Source organism: Orcinus orca, chromosome 17 (assembly GCF_937001465.1).
Source record: "Orcinus orca chromosome 17, mOrcOrc1.1, whole genome shotgun sequence".
NCBI lineage: Eukaryota > Metazoa > Chordata > Mammalia > Artiodactyla > Delphinidae > Orcinus > Orcinus orca.
This window is the reverse complement of record NC_064575.1, coordinates 36288281-36305401: the sequence shown is the minus strand read 5'-3', so window position 1 is coordinate 36305401 and position 17121 is coordinate 36288281. Positions and strand designations below refer to the sequence as shown.

At 35.4% G+C, this 17121-nt stretch overlaps 1 long non-coding RNA gene across 1 annotated transcript; it reads left to right on the top strand.

The window, feature by feature from the left end:
- The first annotated feature begins 5106 nt into the window (after nucleotides 1-5106).
- Nucleotides 5107-16624, top strand: LOC125961856 (uncharacterized). Its single transcript, XR_007472932.1, has 3 exons — nucleotides 5107-5302; nucleotides 12989-13142; nucleotides 15706-16624. It is a non-coding gene; the product is annotated as an uncharacterized LOC125961856 (long non-coding RNA).
- Nucleotides 16625-17121: the final 497 nt, after the last annotated feature.

Below are 17121 nucleotides of genomic sequence, written 5' to 3'. Positions count from 1 at the left end.
GTACAGCAAAATGATTCAGTCATACATATACTTGTATCTATTAATTTTCAAATTATTTTCCCATTTAGGTTATTACAAAATATTGACCAGAGTTCCCTGTGCTATACAGATCCTTGTTGGTTATCTATTTTAACTACAGTAGTATGTACTTGTTAATCCCAAACTCCCAATCTTTGTACCCCTCACCCTTCTCCCCTGCTAACCATAAGTTCGTTCTCCAAGTCTGTGAGTCTGTTTCTGCCTTGTAAATAAGTTCATTTGTATCCTTTTTTTTTTTGATTCCCCATATAAGCTATATCATGTGATATTTGCCTTTCTCTGTCTGATTTACTTCATTTACTTTACCTGGAGTAGGATAATCTCCAGGTCCATCCATGTTGCTGCAAATGGCATTATTACATTGTTTTTAATTGCTGAGTAATATTCCATTGTATAAATGTACCACATCTTCTTTTTCCATTCCTCTGTTGATGAACATTTAGGGTGCCTCCATGTCTTGGCTATTGTAATCAGCTCTGCAATAAACATTGAGGTGCATGTATCCTTTCGAACCATGTTATTCTCTGGATATATGCCCAGGAGTGGGATTGCTGGATCATATGGTAGCTCTATTTTTAGTTTCTTAAGGAAGCTACATACTGTTCTCCATAGTGGCTATACCAATTTACATTACCACCAACAGTGTAGGAGGGTTCCCTTTTCTCCACACACTCTCCAGCATTTATTGTTTATAGACTTTTTGATGATGGCCATTCTGACTGGTGTGTGGTGATATCTTGCAGTTTTGATTTGCGTTTCTTTAATATTTAGCGACGTTGAGCATCTTTTCATGTGCCTCTTGGCCATCTGTATGTCTTCTTTGCAGAAATGTCTATTTAGGTCTTCTGCCCATTTTTTGCCTTGGTTGTTTGTTTTTTTGATATTGAGCAGCATGAGCTGCTTGTATATTTTGGAGATTAATCCCTTGTCGGTCACATCATTTACAAATATTTTCTCCCATTCTGTGGGTTGTCTTTTCATTTTGTTTATGGTTTCCTTTGATGTGCAAAAGATTTGAGTCTAATTAGGCCCCAGTTTTTTTGTTTTGTTTTTATTTCTATTACTGTAGGAGACAGAAAAAGATACTGCTGCAACTTGTGTCAAGGAGCGTTCTGCCTATGTTTCTCTCTAAGAGTTTTATAGTATCTGGTCTTACATTTGGATCTTTAATCCATTTCGAGTTTACTTTTGTGTATGGTGTTAAAGGATGTTCTAATTTCATTTTTTTACATGTAGCTGTCCAGTTTTCCCAGCACTATTTATTAAAGAGACTGTCTTTCCTCCATTGTATAGTCTTGCCTCCTCTGTCATAGATTAACAGACCATAGGTGCATGGGTTTATTTCTGGACTTTCTATCCTGTTCCATTGATCTATATTTCTCTTTTTGTGCCAGTACCATACTGTTTTGATGACTGTAACTTTTTAGTATTGTCTGAAGTCAGGGAGCCTGATTCCTCAAGCTCTGTTTTTCTTTCTCAAGATTGCTTTGGCTACTCAGGGTCTTTTGTGTCTTCATACAGATTTTTAATATTCTTTGTTCTAGTTCTGTGAAAAATGCCATTGGTAATTTATAGGGATTGCACTGAATCTGTAGATTGCTTTGGGTAGGATAGTCATTTTGACACTTGATTTTTCCAATCCAAGAACATGGTATATCTTTCCATCTGTTTGTTTCATCTTTGATTTCTTTCATCAGCGTCTTATAGTTTTTGGAGTACAGGTCTTTTGTCTCCTTAGGTAGGTTTATTCCTAGGTATTTTATTCCTTTTGATGCGATGGTAAATGGGATTGTTTCTTTAATTTCTCTTTCTCATCTTTTGTTGTTAGTGTATAGAAGTGCAACAGATTTCTGTGTGCTAATTTTGTATCCTGCAACTTTACTGAATTCACTGATGAGCTCTAGCAGTTTTCTGGTAGCATCTTTAGGATTTTCTATGTATAGTATCATGTCATCTGAAAACAGTGACAGTTTTACTTGTTTTTTTCCAATTTGAACTCCTTTTATTTGTTTTTCTTCTCTGATTACTGTGGCTAGGACTTCCAAAACTATGTTGAATAAAAGTGGTGAGAGTGGACATCCTTGTCTTGTTCCTGATCTTAGAGGAAATGCTTTCAGCTTTTCACCATTGAGTATGATGTTAGCTGTAGGTTTGTCATCTATGCTGATTCTTCCTTCTTTCTCCATTTTGTTTTTAATGTTGAAGTGTCCCAGGGCTTAATACTCAGAACTTTTCTTTCTATTTTCATTTCCTTGGTGTTCTCTTCCAGTCTCATGCATTTCATCTATATTCTAAGTTCCATGATTCCACTGGTAATACTGGCCTTTGTCTCAGCTTCAGCTTGCAAGTTTATCTGTCCAGCATCTCAACTCAACATGTGTAAAGATGAATTGCTAATTTTCTTTTTCACCTCAGTCTGCTCCTCCTGAAGCCATGCCTCTTATTTTATGGCAACTCCATCTTTCCAAGTGTTCATCACAAAAACTGTGATGTCATGCTTGAATCCTCATTTTTTTTTTTAATGTCCAATCACTTAGAAAATCCTGTTTGCTCACATTTAAAATGCATCTAGATCCGAGCACCTCTCACCATCTCAGCTGCTATCTCTGAGTCTGTTCTACCATCATTTTTTATTTGCTGTGAGCTTATCACTGTTCTTTCCACTCCTTCAGCTGCTGCCCAGCGTTCCATTTTCAACAGAGCAGCCAGGTTGATTTTTTTTTTTTTTTTTTTTAAGTATGAGCATTTACCTGCTCACAGTATTGCAACGGTTTCTCATTCCCCTCATAGATAAAACCAAAGTTTGGACAATAGTTCACAAGGCCTTTCATGATCTAGCCATTTATTTTCTCCCACACCACATCCACTACTAACCTGTTAGCTAAATCCCTGGATTTAATCTAGATGTGTTCCAGCCAAAGGAGCCTTAACGCTCACCATTTTTTCTGCCTGGAATGATTTGACCAATGTATTTGCATGGCTGATCCTTTTATTTCATTCACTTCTTTGCTCAAGTGTCACTTTCACTGCCTGGCTCCCTATTTACATTGTATCCTACATTTCCTACAGGCAATTCCAGATATCCTTTTTTCTGCTCCACTTTTTACTTTGGCCATAGTATTTATCACCTTCCAATACTCTCTTAAATTTACTTATTGTGTTTATTGTTTATATTCTCTTTAATGTAAACTCCATAAGGTAAAGCATTTTAATATATTTTTACTCACCAATGTATCTTAAATGCTTAGAAGATTGTCTAGCACATAATAGGCACTTACTGAATATTGTTAAATGAAAGAATGAAGCATTGCTGGACATTTTCATGTGGTAATAACATTATAATGACTGAATAGTGATCTAACAAAATTTACAATATATCAGCTTTGAGAGGCTTGGAAGATGAAAAGTCAGAGAAATGGAAAAGGTAGAATAAACTCATGTATCTCACAGATTAATGTAATTAGTGATTAAAACATACAAAAAAGAGTAGCAAGATAAGCATGCAATTTAGAGATAGGGGGAAAAATGCCAAAAGGATCAGCTAAAACTGTTGAAAGCTATAGCTTGTAGGCAATGGAAAGTAATTTGATTCTGGGTCAGGCTGATTTTTTTTAGAACTAAATAATTAACTCTGTGCAAAGGTAACTTAGACAGAAAAGAACATTAATTTTAAGATATTTCCATTAAATACAAGAATGGAAATTAATATTATAACTTTCAAACATATTTGAGGTCAGCAATGGAGAGATGCCAAGTGAGTTAGAATTTCCATCTTCCATAGTAGGGATCAATACTCTCTTATAAAATAAAAAAGTAGTGGTATTATACCATATAAAGGTATGGAGCTAATTCTCAAACAAACTAAAGTAGAAATTTAAAAAGAAAATATACCTTGAGAAATATGTGGAGAACTGGGTTGTCACATGTGCTATTGATTGTTATTCCTAAACTGCTCTATACTATTTGATACTAATATATTAAAAAATATGGACTCTGTTAAAATAGAAGTGTCTTTATATGTCACTTCATCATTTTTTCAGCCATTTTATATCAAGTCACCCTTCTTATATTTTAAATTTCAAGTATAAGAAAAATCTTATTTTCATTATTCATATTCAACAGAGTCATAGGAAAAGTCAAAGGACTCACCACTCCAATGATTTCCCTTTATCAGTGAATTCCAGTCTTCTGATTATATAGATTATCCAGTCTCTTCTGATTATATAGATAGGATGGGGTGAAGGAAGTGATGTTAAGGAGTTAGTGTATTTCTCAGCAAGGCTTGAGGGTGAGTGACACTGTCAGCTTCTGGGTTACTCTTTTTCAAGAGTTCCTATTGTCCTCAAATTTCAGAGTTGAGTCCAAAGTCTCAGAAAAAAAATAAAATTTCTATGACTTCTGCTATACATGTGTAATATATGTAACATACATTAGGAGGGACAGAATAAAGAGATACTGTGACCCACATCCTTTACTCTGGGTTCTAATATGTATCTTTTTACCTATGCACATTTAGGGGGAAAAGGTGAGAAGTGCTAATAAAAATTGACCAGTATCATGAGTTTATATTCTAGGACACACCTTCTATACCATTTATTTCATTTTTACAGAAGCTGCTCCCATAAAATTCCTCCTTTTATGAAAATGTATGCTTTCAAAAATTTTCCTAGCTCTGGAGATGACTTTGAAGTCCTTTCCAGTATACTCTTATGCTTTGATGGAGCAACTTGATATCTATATACTATGATTTTTTGAAGCAGACCTAGATTTCCTAATCTATATGCTTTGCTTTTTTCCATGTATTTCATAAATCTCATGACATCTATGAAAACTGTTAGAGATTTCAAATGCTTATCAAGCATTCATATTCTAAAGGGATATAGGTGTGCAGTAGGTCCAAATTATTTAACCTCTGTGGAATAATAATAGTACCTACCTAATAAAAATATTGTGATGATTAAATGAGTAAAAATATGTAGGATGTTTAGAACAGTATCTGTCATTGTTAATATTACCTAAGGATTTCTTCTTACTATTTTTTTAATGTGGCTTTATTCCTGCAAAGACATGTATTGGCTCTCTGAATCTTAGTTAGTCCCGAAGTCTGAACCTTCAGAGATCTGTCCAGTGCAACTTCTACCCGGCATCTTGCAGACTGAGGGAAAAAAATGTTTTCTACAATGAATCAACTAAGTGTAGTAATGGCGTTATTACGTTTTGCTTCCGGAAAAATAGTCCAAGGAACTATGTAGAAGATAAATTGGTAAGTGGAAAATTGGACAGAGAAACTCTGGATATGAAACACTTTAATCAATATATGGTAATAGAAAGAGGTTAGATTCCAAAAACGTTTCAAGCAAAAAGTAACAGAATTTCAGAGTCACATATCCTCTAAAGATCTATTTCCATTAACCTGAGAAAGTAATATAGGAAGAAATGGACATGGTGAAGGAAGGTAAAATTTACTTAATTTTGAACTGCCTGCAGAAGTTCTTCATAGAGAAATCCAAAATAGTTGAGGCACATCAAGATACTGATTGAGGGTCAAGTTATGACAGGATCCTGGGTAACAAGTTTTAAACAGATGCCAGAGTTGGGCCATGCCAGGTGCAGGTATATTTTAGCTGGTATAAAGCATTACACTTGCTGTGTTGGATAGATAACTGGGTGTATGATAACCTGCTCCAGTTGTCTCTTGCTATTTGAGACAGCACAAAATGTAATGGCTTAAAGCAAAAAAATGTATTATTTTCTATCATGTTTCTCTGAGTTGACTAGGATCAGCTGGGCAGTTCTTGCTTGATGCCTTTCATTGTGAATGCAGTTGGAGAGTAGTTGGGAACAGAGCCATTTTAAGTCCAACATGGCAGGATATCCAAGATGTCTCACTCACATTGCTGAGAACCACTCCTGGTTGTTGGTTGTGAGCTCAGCTAGAGTTGCAGAATGCACTGTCCTGCATGGCTCCTAGTGTATCTTGGGCTTCCCACTGCATGATAGTTGGGTTCTAAAGATGTGTGTCATAAGAGACAGAAAGTGAAAGCAGTCTGGGCCCAGAAGATGGAACTACATCATTTCCTCCATATACAATGGGTGAAAGCAGTCACACAGTTTGCCCATATTCAAGGGGAGAGGTCTCTTCACTGTAAGCATGTCAAATAATTCATAATATTTTAATTCATCAGCCAACTTTAGAATTAAAATGATTACAAAACACTTAGCTTGGGCTTACCCTCTTTTCCCATGTTTTCAAAGATTTTTTTTTTCATAGATTCACTGTTACCTTCTTTTTTCCTTGTGTAAATAAAGATAGCTAAGATGGCTTTGACTATTGTGGATGGAGCAGGGGGTGATCCCATGACCTCTCTAGTAGGCACCAGAGTGAATGGCCCTGGCCAGTAAGAGATAAAGAGAGTTAGGTCACTTCTGGGAAAGGAAGAAAGTGGAATATTTGAGATGACTTATTCATTTTGAGTTTTCTTTACCTCCACTACTTGACCCCTAAATTATCAGTTTGGAGCAAATATAATGTTGTGTAAAAAGTTAAGCTTGTGGCTTATGTATGACATCCAATGGCCTGGTATTAAATCCTTATCCTCCCAATTACTAACTTGTACTGAATACTGTATTTCTTTAAGCCTCTTTTCCCATCTGTTAATAGTACCTAACTGGGCTTCCCTGGTGGCGCAGTGGTTGAGAGTCCGCCTGCCGATGCAGGGCACACGGGTTCGTGCCCTGGTCTGGGAAGATCCCACATTGCCGCGGAGCGGCTGGGCCCGTGAGCCATGGCCGCTGAGCCTGCGCGTCCGGAGCCTGTGCTCCACAACGGGAGAGGCCACAACAGTGAGAGGCCCACGTACTGCAAAAAAAAAAAAAAAAAAAAGTACCTAACTATATTTGCATTTTATAGTAGGTCCTATACTTTCTCATTTCATATTAAATCAAAATCTCTGTAAATAAATTCTGGAAGGTAAATGTATTTCTCCCCAAAGTTTCAAAGTATAGAACATGGCCTAGTTCTGGGTCTTCTGATTCCTAGGTTGGGTTACTGCCTACACTTGCATTTATTCAGACTTTTAAAAAATTCATATTGTCACCTTTAATTTGCTAATTCACCTGCAAAATCTGTGGCTTAAAGACATTATCTCCAGCCAAGTTCTTTTGGTGATCAGTATCAAGACTCAAGTTAAAGCCTTGGCTTTCACTGACACTCCCCTGACCGACACCACTGAAATTCATAAGTAAATGCTGTGACTTTGGCAAAAGTTCTGCATGTATTTAGATATCAGGCAGTATGTTTACTACTTCAAGACAGTATAATCAGGTTACCATGGAGCTGGAAGAGGACAGTAGCATTAAATCACTGAAAGATTTCAAACTTACAGGCCTATAATCCTGGGTGTAGTGTATTACCATCTTGGATAAATGGCTAAATAAAATTTTATAATCGTTCTCATTTTCAACAGAAAGAGAAATTCATTGCAAATTATAAACTCTTTCCTCACGGCTTCCACAGTTTATGAAATTACTGGCAATGACACATGGCAAAAAAACAGGAAGAACAATTGTCAGAGAAGTTTAAATTAACATACCAATCTTCCAAAGCTTAATTATTTAAATTACTAACAGCACACTATGGAGGTGACAAAACAGTGTCTGAGACCTCAAATAAAACAGAATGGTTTAATGGCAGTTATTTTGCCTTTTAAAATGCATTCTCAGTGACTATTTAAATGGAGAATCTAATTATTTGAGGAGGTCAATAGGTGACATTTTAGTCATCAATGCCTAGCCCTGTAAACTGACCTTGAGTTTATCCTAATTAAGTCAGTTTTCTCTGTTGTTTGACAGCTGCATGGAAGTACATAATGTTTATCTCTTTTTTTCAAAAGCAAAACACTTATTGACTCAGGGTTTTTTTTCCCCTTTTTTCCCTCTATTGCTTTGGGCTACATTATAGCAAAGAAATCTTACAATCACAGGTAAGAGTGAGGGTCCCTTGTGTTTACTAGTATTTCCCAATTTAATAAACGTGAGTTACTTCTTTTTCTTAATTCATTTTACAAGCATATGAGATTAGAGAATTTAGGGTCTGTATAACTGAAACAGGAAAGTAATGAGCATAAAATTATGGATTTTGTGATAGTTTTACATATACCTTGGAACTGGAAGTGCACATTCATGCTTCCTTCTGGAGGGGGGTCAAAGACAAACTCGGAATGGAATATTAAAGTAATTGTGAATAAAGGTCAATTCAAAGAAAGGTAAGCAAGATGGCAGGGAGCTCATCACCTATTTGTGCATTTGAGAAGCCAAGAAGAGAGAACTTGCAGGTTACTCTCTGGATTAGCCTTCCTTGTGCGTGTATTTTGCTATTCCTGCATCTTGACAGGAGGTCAGTAAAATTTCCTTTAACCTGACAACACTTGTGTGGGACATTGCTGGGACACGTAATCCACCACCACTGCAGCATCTTTTGTTATACAAGAATATATTGGACTGAGAAAGAGATGATTGGGAAATAATCTTTCTTTTAGTTAGCTATGATCTCCTCTTCTTCCCTAACTGCAAATGATTAAAAGGCCCAGTTTTGTTCACTTAATAAATTTACTCAGGTATTTCAAGATTACTTGGCTCTTAATAGTATAATATTCATCTACCAAATATGAAAACTATGAATCCGTAATTTTTTAGTTGAAGAAAACTAAACTAAACCAAGTTTTTTAAATGTACATTGAGTGTTTACTTAAAGCAATAATATGACACATCTCTGTACTTGAAGGGTGCAGATCACTTAATAAATGTATGAGATATCTTTAAAAATAATTTATACTTTTCCTATCTTTGCCTTTATACATTTCCTAAGGAAAAAACAGGTGAAATAAGAAAAGTAGGGACTTCCCTTGTGGCGCAGTGATTAAGAATCTGCCTGCCAATGCAGGGGATATGGGTTCGAGCCCTGGTCCAGGAAGATCCCACTTGCTGCGGAGCAACTAAGCCCATGCACCTAGATCCCGTGCTCCTCAACAAGAGAAGCCACCACAATGAGAAGCCCGCGCACCGCAACGAAGAGTAGCCCCCACTCACTGCAACTAGAGAAAGCCTGTGCGCAGCAACGAAGACCCAACACGGCCAAATATATATATATATATATATATATATATATACACACCTATATAAATAAATGATTTTTCTAAAAATCATAAAAGGTAAAGAAAGTAAACAACTTTCATATTCCTCCAATAATAATTCTATCTTTAAAAGAATGTTCAAGCTGATAGCTATTCAGGAAATTAGAAAATAAACATAATAGAAATGAACACCGACCACATTCCAGCCAGGCCTGTTATGAACAGAAGACTAGTCCATGCTAGTGTTTTCTCCATGACAAACTTACTTCCTTTTCCTACTGTCATTTTCAATATTACTGCCTAACTCTGGGCCTGTTTTTAATATAATCATTTCTCAGATATGCTACGAAAAAGGACACGGAATAGGCAAATACACTAACTTTTTCCTGTAAAGGCTGGTGATAGTTTATTGATACTCTTCTATTTTGATGGGCTTGGTTCTTTAGATCTCTTGTAGAAAGACAAATAAAATTAAGGCAGACAGAAATTCATGACTGGATGTACAAGAATACAATGAGAAAACGTAATTCTTGAGAAAAAAGGCTGAAAACAGTGGTAAAAAGGAGTGTGAACAAGATAGCATTATTTCTGTTATGAACGAAAGCAAAGGAAGTTTTCTTTATGTTTTCAAATTTAGTGCCAAAATATAAGATATTATTTGAGATTATACTTTTTAAGAGTAAAACTGTAGCAAACATTAATTAAAACGGACAAACCAAAATTTACACAAATGGCAAATAAGCACTTTAGAGTATCTATATTGTCCATATGTATCAAAATTCTAATAAAAATTTTCTCTAGGTTTTTGAGTTAAACAAGACACTGATTTCCTTGATCTTCCAATATTTCTCCAATAAGCTTATAAAAGTTTGGAATTCTGAAATATTATCTTTATTTAAACATATACATTTTTAGTTTTAGTAGGATATTTGCACACTACCGATTTACCAAAGTGTTTGTTTCTTCCTGTCTTCAATCTACTCACATACTGATAAAAGAATATATTCATCTCTGTGGGAAACTGTCTATTCCTCATTTTTAGCTCACTCAGTTTGGATGGACTTAACCTGTTCTCAATTTCACAAGCAGGCAATTTTTTTTTTCTAATCCTATCCCCTTGACCACAGTTCATCCTGTTATCATTAGTGTAAGAGAAAGACAGACTCAGGACACCTACTTATTCTTCCTACTAGATAGGAGGTTAAAGTGACATTACGCTTGACATTGCTGTAGCTACCCTAGGGCTAAGGGAAGAAGCTTGCTGAAAATAAGATCGACACAAGGAAAAGAACATAAGCTATGAGATGTAAAATTGCTTAGGAATGGAGTGGCCTCACTGTTAATGAGCTACTTGAGCATATCATGGAGTAAAATGATGTGATGTAGTACTCTAAGTAGATATCAGAAGATAATTCCAGGCAGAGGAAGCAGAACTGGTGTAGGTGGGAATGGGCTTATTGTCAAATTTGGCCTAATGTCCAAAAAATAAAGGTTACTGTATATCTAAAATAGCGGGAAGGTAATAAAATCAGAATCATGAGGAGGTGCAGATAACATCCATGCTTGTAGGCCATCGAAAGATTTTGATTTTATTCGAAAATAGGTAGTGACTAGAAGATTTTGAGTAGTGGAATGACATGATCCCATTTACATCTTTAACTTGATAGTCAGAACCCTAAATGGAGAAGAGTTCTGGGGTGGAGTAGGGAGAGTTGCAAGACAAACATGGAAGCAGGAAATCAGTTCAGAGGTTAGTGCAGCTTTCCTATTGAGAGAAAGGGTGCTGTTATAGAAATAAATAAATATTCAGAATAAGATGTGAATTGTGAAGAGTCTAGAAATGTGATGGCAATTATGAGGTCTTGTTTTATTTCCCCTGCCATCACATCCAAATATTAGCTGCATTAATGTGAAAACACAGAGGTACTGTTTAGGAACTAATGAACACTTTATGTTGTATAAGCTGTGGGGGGGTGCAAGATATTTAATAAAGAAAAAATGTCCATCACTGTACTCTGATTACACTTGCAACATTTTGATTAAATTGCTTGTATTAAATATGAGCTAGAAAATTGCTGATATAATATGAAACTTGAAAGTATGATCTAAAATGCAATTAACCTGCAGAAAACTAATGAAGCAATTGATAATCAGATGGAATAATTTGGTATTTACATAGTTGCAAGTGGGCAGCTGCCAGACACTAAATTAGGAGAATTAGAACACTAAGTGCTATTTTTAAAACAGATTTTCTAGCATGGGAAATCTAAGCAGTGTAAAGAAATTCAGACTGAATTATTTTTTTAGAAATCACATAAGGACATGGTTATTGACACTATGTCTCTCTAAAATCAACTTGTTAAATGCATGCTTATATATTTATTAGGTTATAAACTTTATAAATTGTATCTCTGGAATGAAATCAAAACATTGTATTTGTGTAGGTGCAATACTTAAAAAAATTTTTAAGAAAATGTTTAAGGAGATGCAGTAAAATTAATTTTCCTCTAGTGGACTCGGGGAATATTTGTTTTTAGGATTAAAAGAAAAATATTCTCCTCTAATCCATTTTAATCTCAGAGAAAGATGATTAATGGGTACTTGTGCATTTTTGAACAAGGAAATTGATCTTTTATACCTTCCCTCACTTAAGAACATCACCAGCTCCAAAGCATGTACATCAGCTTTGTAAGGATATAAAGCCAATCATACCTCACATCCTGACATCTCAGAATGGCAATCATTCTCATACCTATTTAGTTAACACAGAATACAGAACACAAAGATTCTCATGGTTAGGACCATCTTCATGATGTAGGATTAAGCATTAGTGGCCATTCTGGATATGCAACCTCTCTCTCAACTTTATGGAGGGGTAAAACATATCAATTGTCAGTTTTAGTTTTGTTTCATATATATGTGTATATATATGAAAATATATACAGATTGTTTCATACATACTTTATTTACATATATATAAGGTGAGATGTAATTCCCATAGCATAAACTTTACCTTTTTAAAGTGTAAAATTTAATGGTTTTTAGTACCTTCACAAAGTTGTGTAACCATCACCACTATCTAATTCTCCATTTCTAACACCCCAGAAGGAATGAGGTACCCATTAGCACCTATTCCATATACCCCTCTTCTGCCTGGCAACTGATAATTTACTTTCTATCCCTATAGACTTGCCTATTCTGGACATTTTTTATAAACAGAATCCTGCAATGTCTGGCCTTTCATGTCTAGCTTCTTTCACTTAACATGATATTTTCAAGATTCATTGTTGCTGTAGCATCTATCAATAATCCCTATATTTTTATGACTGAATAACATTATTATATGGATATACCATATTTTATTTATAGATTCATCAATTGACAGATATTTGGATTGTTTCTACCTTTTGGCTATTACGAAAAGGACTGCTGTAAAAATTTGTACACAAGTTTTCGCGTGGACCTATGTGTTCAGTGTTTTTTGGTGGACTTTCTGGGAATTGCTGGACCATTAAGTAACTTTATGATAAACATTTTGAGGAATTTTCAAATCGATTTTCTAAACAGCTGTAACATTTTATATTCCCACAAGCAATAAATGAGGGTTCCAATGTTTCCACATCCTTGCCAAAACTTTTTAATTTGAATTAAAAAAAATTATAGCTATCCTAGTAGGTCTGAAGTGCTATCTCATTGTGGTTTACATTTGCATTTCCCTAATAACTAATGGTGTTGAATATCTTTTATGTGCTTATTGGCCATTTGTATATCTTCTTTGGATAATGTTTAACCCAAGGGCTTTGTCCCTTTTTTAATAGGATTGTGTCAAGAGTTGAGTTAAACTACTCCATGGTATTACTGCTTTGGTGTCCATTTTGTTTGGCCAAGAAACCTGCAGTGACTTTAAACTGACACTAGCCCCCTCATTCAAGCACATGCCCTAAACAGCAGCCTGCAGAGTCACAAGCAAATGTAAGTTCCTTATATGATTTCCCAGCAGCTCTTGTGATTAAACAGTCTCTTCTGCCTTCCACTGCGATTTGTTTATGTCCCCCTAGGTAAGACCTCCATATAACTTACGAAAACCCTGCCCTTTTAGTTTGAATTAACCAATCCAGCCCTAGCCCAGGAACCCCAAAGCACTCTATCCATGGACTCTAATAAACGCATGTGCTCCAGGTCCTGCCTCTCTCTTTCTGTACTCTGTCTTGATCTCCCCTTCAGGTCCCTCAGATTATACCAGATACTCCCTCCAGGACTTGTGAGTAATAAACTTCTCTATTTCAGTTCCTCTTGTGGTCTTTTGTTGAATGGTGACGTACCATCTGGCACCTTCTCCTCCCCTTGATAAAGGTTAACTTGACAAATTCATAATAGGTTGCTAGTCTTACAACCTCTGTCTGTTTTCATATCTAAAACAGAGTTTCTTATAGACAGTATATAGAGGGATCTTATTTTTTAATCCATTCCTAAATCTCTTCCTTTTAATTGAAAAAATTATTACATTTACTTTTAAAGTAATTACTGTTAAGGACTTCTTTCCGCCTTAGCTATTTGATTATTGTATGTTGTATATTTTTTTGTTTCTCAGTGTCTCCATCACTGTCTTTTTGTAATAGTTAATTTTTTGTTGTGTAAAATTTTGATCCCCCTCTACTTTCCTTTTATGTGTGTGTGTGTTAACAACACAGTTTGAATTCTACCAACTAAATTTCAATAGTATACAAACATTTTGTTCCTATACATCTCCTTCTTACCTCCTTTATATTGTTATTCTCACAGATTAATGCTATATATGTGTGAATATTAATCTAGATTTATAATTATTATTTTATGTATTTGCCTTTCAGTCATATAGGAAATAAAGAGGAGTTATAAACTAAATGTAAAATAATACTAACATTCATATTTACATATACAGTAAGTCTGCTACATGAGTTCCATTCTGAGAGCACGTTCGTAAGTCCAATTTGTTCGTTAAGTCCAAAAAAGTTAGCCTAGGTACTCAACTAACACAATCAACTATATAGTACTGAACCATGATAGGTTTATAATACTTTTCACACAGAAGTAAAGTACGCAAAAGCACAACCACTTGTAGAGGATGCACGCATGTGACAATGTACTCCAGACATGTGAACTAACTTACGTGATTGGACATCTGAATGCACATTCGCATCTTTGAAAGTTCACGACTTGAAGGTTCGTATGTAGGGGACTTACTGTACAGTAACCTTTATTAAAGTCCTTTATTTCTTAATATGACTTCAGATTAGTGGCTAGTGTCATTCCATTTCTGTGTGAATGGCTGCCTCTAGCATTTAATATATGAGAGGTCTACTAATAATAAAATTTCTTAGCTTTTGATTATCTGAGAATGTTTTAATTTTTCTCTCATTCTTGAAGGATGGTTTTCCAGATACAGAGTACTTGTTTGTCTTTTGTTTGTTTTTGTTTTAAACTTAAAACACTTTATGTCATCCCATTTCTTCTGGTCTCCATGATTCCTGGTGATAAATCAACTCTTAATCATACTGATGGCCCCTGGATGTATGATTCACTTTTCTCTTGCTGCTTTAAAAATTCTCCTTGTTTTTGTCTTGTGGTGATTTGGCTATAACATGTCTATGTATCAGACTCTTTGAGTTTTTCATGTATGGAGTTCATTGAGCTTCTTGGATGTGTGTATTCATAGATTTCATCCAAGTTGGAATGTCTCCTTCCACTATTTTGTCAAATTTTTTTCTGCCACTTTTTCTCTTCTCCTTCTGGAACTCCAGTGATCCATATATTGGTGCACTGTGTGGTACCCAACAGGTTCTGTGGTTCTGTTCATTTTTTCTTAATTTCTTTGCCTGCTCTTTGGAGTGTCTTATTATCTTCAATTTTCCTGATTCTTTATTCTGCCTGCTCAAATCTGTTGAATCCCTCTAGTGAACTTTTAATTTTAATTATTTTACTTTCAGTTCCAGAATTCTATACTTTAAGGCCCAGAAATTCTATTTAGCTCTTTTTACAATTTCTCTTTGTTAACGTTCTCTATCTGTACATACATCTGTTCCCTAAGTTTCTTTCTTTTCCCATTTTTCTTTCCTAGCACACTGAGCATATTTAAGATAGTTGATATAGGTTCTTTGACTAGTAATGTCAATGTCAGAGCTTCCTAAGGGGTGGTTTGTGTCTTTTCCTGTGAGTGATTTATATTTTCCTATTTCTTTGTATACTTTGTGATTTTTAAATAACTGGATGTTTTGAGTATCATTAATGTGGTAACTCTGGAAATCAGATTCACCCCCTCATCAGGGACTGCTTTTTTTTCACTTGTTGGGGGATGCAGTCACCCATTTGTATAGTGGCTTTCCAAACTAATTTTGCCTAGTCTGTATATATTGTTGTGATGGATCACTGATGTTTCTGTTCCATTATCTCTTCAGTCAGGCTGTTACCTACAAGGGATGTCCTTAAATGTCTGGAGCCATAAACAAATGTATACATAATTTAATTACAAGTGTGTTGGTTTCTTTGAATCTTACAGGAGATAGTGTCGGGGAAGCTGCTGCCAGCAGAGGAGGCCAAAACAAAAGCACGAGCCTACACTGATGCACTGAAAATGACAAATTCACCAAAACACACAACCCCAATTTTGGAGGACAGGTTTTTACTCTCCATTCTTTTCTTTCTTTAAATTGAAACATTGTTGATTTACAATGTTGTGTTAGTTGCACGTGTACAGCAAAGTGATTCAGTTATACATATATTCATTCTTTTTCAGATTCTTTACCCATATAGGTTATTACAGAATATTGAGTAGAGTTCCCTGTTCTATAAAGTAGGTCCTTGTTGGTTATCTATTTTATATATAGTACTGTGTGTATTTTAATCCCAAGCTCCTTATTTATTCCTCCCTACTACATTTCCCCTTTGGTAACCATAAGTCTGTTTTTGAAATCAGTGAACCTGTTTCTGTTTTGTAAATAAGTTCATTAATATCATTTTCTAAAATTAGATTCCACATATGAGTAATATATGATGTTTGTCTTCCTCTGTCTTACTTATTTCACCTAGTATGATAATCTCTAGGTCTATTCATGTTGCTGCAAATGGCATTGTTTTGTTCCTTTTTATGGCTGAGTAATATTCCATTGAACTATGTACTACATCTTTTTTATCCATTTATCTGTCAATGGGCATTTAGTTGTTTCCATGTCTTGGCTATTGTAAATAGTGCTGCAATGAACATTGGGGTGCATGTGTCTTTTTGAATAATGCTTTTCTGCAGATATATGCCCAGGAGTGGGATTGCTGGATCATATGGTAGCTCTATTTTTAGTTTCTTAAGGAACCTCCATACTGTTCTCCATAGTGGTTGTACCAATTTACATTCCCACCAACAGTGTAGGAGGGTTCTCTTTTCTCCACACCCTTTCCAGCATTTATTGTCTGCAGACTTTTTGATGATGGCCATTCTGGCCGGTGTGAGGTGATAACCTCATTGTAGTTTTGATTTGCATTTCTCTCATAATTAGTGATGTTGACATGATCTTTTCATGTGCTTTTTGGCCATCTGTATGTCATCTTTGGAGAAATGTCTATTTAGATCTTTTGCCCATTTTTGATTGGGTGCATTTCTCTAATAATTAGTGATGTTGAGCATCTTTTCATGTGCCTGTTGGCCATCTGTATGTCTTCTTTGGAGAAATTTTGGTCTTGTGCCCATTTTTGATTGGTTTTCTTTTTTTTTTTTTTTGATACTGAGCTGTGTGAGCTGTTTGTATATTAGTATATTTTGGGAATTAAGCTCTTGTCGGTCAAATCATTTGCAAATATTTTCTCCCAGTCTGTAGGTTGTCTTTTTACTCTCCATTCTGACACCAGCCATTCTAAGAATGTAGGCCACCATCCTTATGGCCAGAGTAAACCTGAGAAATGGTGAATGGTAGCAGGTTTGCAC